This window comes from Sesamum indicum, unplaced genomic scaffold (genome assembly GCF_000512975.1).
Source record: "Sesamum indicum cultivar Zhongzhi No. 13 unplaced genomic scaffold, S_indicum_v1.0 scaffold00378, whole genome shotgun sequence".
Taxonomy (NCBI): domain Eukaryota; kingdom Viridiplantae; phylum Streptophyta; class Magnoliopsida; order Lamiales; family Pedaliaceae; genus Sesamum; species Sesamum indicum.
The window spans coordinates 14,375-18,946 of NW_011628270.1; the positions used below are offsets into that span (position 1 = coordinate 14,375).

General features: G+C 31.8%; 1 pseudogene; it reads right to left on the bottom strand.

Moving 5' to 3' along the window:
* Positions 1 to 1,716: 1,716 nt before the first annotated feature.
* LOC105180169 lies at positions 1,717 to 2,624 on the bottom strand (annotated as a pseudogene).
* Positions 2,625 to 4,572: the final 1,948 nt, after the last annotated feature.

The window sequence follows — 4,572 nt, forward strand, 5'->3', positions numbered from 1 at the left end:
AGATTTAGGGCTAGGGATGTGATATAAGTAGGTAGATTGGATGGGTCGGGTTACGGGTCGGTTGTGGGCCGCCAAGTGGGTCAGGTAATTGGGCTGCCAAGGTCGGCCTTTTAACAAGTTATTAGGCTACAAATTATAACAACTAGGGATTAGATCTTTTGTTGATCGTACTAAATGTATCGGCAACTTTTAACTAGCTGCAAATAGGATTAAATATATTTATTGTAGATCATGCTAATCACATGGGCATGAGTTTTAATTAGTATAAATGGGATTACATATATTTTTCGTTGATCAAAGCATTGAATATTCTTGCTTTCATACTAATTCTACCGCCATGAATTTTAACTCAGTATATAAGTAGAACTACATAATTTTGTTGCCTAATTGTTCATATGCAAGAAGGTACATATATATTTTGTTAGTAAAAGCATCACATTAAGCTTGTAAACTAATTGTACGGACATTGGTTTTAGACTGGACCAACATAATAACTTCTTTGGTACACCACAGTAATTGCACGTACACTACACGATTATTGATGGTCATAATAAATACACGGAACATGAATTTTTACTTGGTATAAATACGTTCGCACAAGACTATATTATACTTTATTAATACAAACATCATTAATATATTCACATTTATAATTAAGACAATTTGCAACTATTCTTGATCATAATAATTGTACTGACATCAGCTTTGAATTGATATGAGTAGGATTATATTTCAAAATAATTCTATAAACAAAGTTTAATTTGGTAACTAGGACTAAGTATTTCGTTGATGGAAGCACCATAAATGTACGTATATGAGTTTTATTAACTTAGATAAATGTTACAAGAATTAATCACAAATCTTATTCCTCGTTCGTATTCAAGAATATAGCGATGATTAATACTCTTTTATAGATATCATAAAAATTAACATGCAATCACAATTCGTGTTAGTCATCTTATACTAATATATCCGTATTACAAATTTATACATCAACCTCAAGTGCAATAGCGAATAATTTGATTTAATTTTCAACTTTCTTCAAGAACTCCAGATATATATGTGTATTTTTACTTATATTTTATTGATAACACTAATTATTTTAGTAATTTTAATTCTATTAATTTTTTAATTTTTATAATTTTAGTCTTGAAAAAACTAATTATCATAACTTCTGTAGGACAAAAAATGACAGCCCCTCATAAATTACAAGACAAAAATTGTATTTTTATACCTATACAAATAAGTAGGATTTAACATTTTAATAATCAAACTAACTGCTCGAACACTAGTTTAATTGGTATAAGTAGAGATAATAAATTTTGTTCATACATATGTAGAAGCATAATATTAAAGTATGTATTAATTTAGTTTGAGTACGGATTACATCCTTCGTTGAGCATACTCATATGGAAGTGAGTATAAATTTAGTTTGAGTAGGGATTACTTCTTTTGTTGATCGTACTAAATGAATCGGCAAGTTTAACTAGACGCAAATAGGATTATATATATTTCATGTTGATAATGCCAATCAAAGAGGCATGAGTTTGAATTTGTATAAATTGGATTACATATGTATTTCGTTTGATCAAAGAATTGAATATTAATGCTTTCACACTAAATGTAATGCCATGAATTTTAACTCGGTATATCAGTAGGACTACAAAATTTTGCTGATCATAGTAATTGTTCATATGCACGAACGTATATAATTGATCATGCTAATTGTTCATACGCAGTAGGTTTCGGATCTATGTTTTCATTGCAAATGAAATGTGCCACCATGTTCGTACTCGGCTCCAGCACCAATTTCTCCCATGCTTCATTGGCATCTCCACCACATCGAAGGTATACCTCTATCTGCCACCCAAATTCCTCCCTCATCCTCAAGATCTTTTCAACTTGACGGCAAGCTAATTTGCAAGTATTCATCTTAATTTCATTAATAGTTGCCTTAAGAAGCTTAGCCCTAGTTTCACCATCGACTAGACCCTCACTCCTGAAGAATTCATCCATCTCGGGGACCCCGATGGCACGCCTAATCCCATAATCATAGTCACGAATTTTTTTGGGTCAAAAATGGCATTGCCCTCCTCCACCAACCCGCTATTCACCATCTGATCAACCCTTTTCGACACGTATGAATGCAACACCGGGATCGCCACGTCCATCCAAAGAAAGCAACACTCGTACTTGGAGGAAAACTCAGTGTTGTTAATGACAAGTGCTTGTATGAAGGAATTGGACCCTCCAGCAATGATTGGCAACCGATTCTTTTGTATGATGGCATCAGCAGGCAACAATGCATGATGCACAAAATCATGTACAGTGAAATCCACCTCGGGATCAATGGTTCCGAGCAAATGGTGCGGCACGCCGTGGCATTCCTCATTGCTCACCTTATTGGTTACTATGTCAAGGCCCTTGTAGACCTGAATTTTGTCCGAGTTGATGACCTCTGCCCCGAAACGGGTGGCCAGGTCTATCGCCAGACACGATTTGCCTGTGCCAGTGGCACCCAATACCACCACCACCTTATCCTTCCCTTGGTGCTTGTTCATCATGCCCCAAACTGAAAAGTTTGTCATGCTAGATTGTGCTAGCTTCCAAGCGGAGATCGACATTTTAATTGGTAATTACTTTTACTTTTTGTAACACCTGTCAATTTCATCACACAAATAAAAAAAGAAAAAGGACACGTGTTAGGATACTCTAAAACAAAACTTGTACCAAATACGATCTACTATTTTAGAATATCTATCTATCATAGAGTGACAAGCCCTTCTCAACTCTTGGATTAATTTCTCTTCTTCAAAACGATTTGTTTGAAGAAAAATTTCAAATAATTGTGGGCTCTAGAGAGAATCACAAACAAGTTTCATTAATTGTGGGCTCTAGAGAGAATCACAAACAAGTTTCACAATTGTTTGAAACGTGAAGAAACATAGGATGTGTAGGGGGGTATTCATACATACATATGTACACACAATGTAGAACAAATCAAGCCATTCATGGTAATAACTAAACCCCTATCCCTATCCACTTAGTATATAACAATTCAAATAAATCATGAGTAAGGCTCTGTCCAAATTACACTGTTTTTTACTGTATTTACGAAATAGGAAAAGAATCATTAATTATTGCGAAGCTGTCGTAAAAAGATAATACAAATGCTAATCATAATTAAGAAGTCAAAATCTACACCGTGCAGGTACCATAAGAGATGCAATAAATCCATCGATAATTATTTTTTGTAAAAAATTATTCTTGGGATGTATAATGAGTAATTTTACGATATTGAATGAGAAAAAAATTATGAGAAATTAAAAGACAATGACAAAGTACTCAGTGATTATCCATATCTTACGTACGATTTGCTTTTGAGTAAAGTCAAGTGAGTTTACAAAATGAATTTTGAATCTGAAAAAGTATCCTCATTAATTCGTCAACCTACTATATATGAAAAAATATATATTATAATGACAAAATCGATATTAATTTAACGTTAATAAATGTGTTCTACAGATTTTATCTCTTATTTAGATTTACTGAAATTTAATTGGACCAAATTCTGAATGTTAATTATACTATTCTTGTAATTGTTACTATATGCAATTGATTCATGTATTTGGACATTTTGTGGTCCATGATTTATATGAAAGTAATTAAGTTGCAGTATCCATCCGTTGATGTTACTGATTGATCCATTTATTTTAGTTTATTTTGTTTTAGTTTTGTAATAACACTATTGTATGCAGTAGTAATTTAGTTTCCTGAATTATTTTACATGAATTCTTCATTATATGTTACAGGAATTAATCACACAACTTATTCCTCGTTAATATTCAGGAATATAGCAATGATTAATATGCTTTTATGGATATCATAAACGTTAACATGCGAACACAAATCGTGTTAGTCATCTTATATTAATATATTCACATTATACATTTATTCATCTATCTCAAATGCAATCGCGAATAATTTGATTTACTTTATCCCTATACACATCAAAAACAAATATACATAATCCTATTTGCGACTAGTTAAAACTTTCTGATACATTTAGTACGATCAACAAAAGATGTAATTCCTACTCAAACGAATCAAATACTCACTTCCATATGAGTATGATCAACGAAGGATATAATCCGTACTCAAACTAAATTAATACTTACTTACTTCCATATCTTCTACATATGTACGAACAAAATTTATTATCTCTACTTATACATATTAAACTAGTGTATCAACAGTTAATATAAATTACTAAAATTGTCAAAATTATAAATTTTATTCATACATATGTAGAAGCATCATATGGAAGTATGTATATATTTTTTTTGGGTATGCATTACCTCCTTCGTTGATCATACTCATATGGAAGTGAGTATAAATTTAGTTTGAGTAGTATAAAGCGGAAATCACCAGAAAATCCTATCCAACTATTACAAAAATTGGAGTACGAAACACCATACGATTATTACAGGCCAATATACAGCTTAAATGATAATAACAAATGAAAGAAATAATGAAATAATTAAATCAATAGTATAGTGATTAACATGCTTA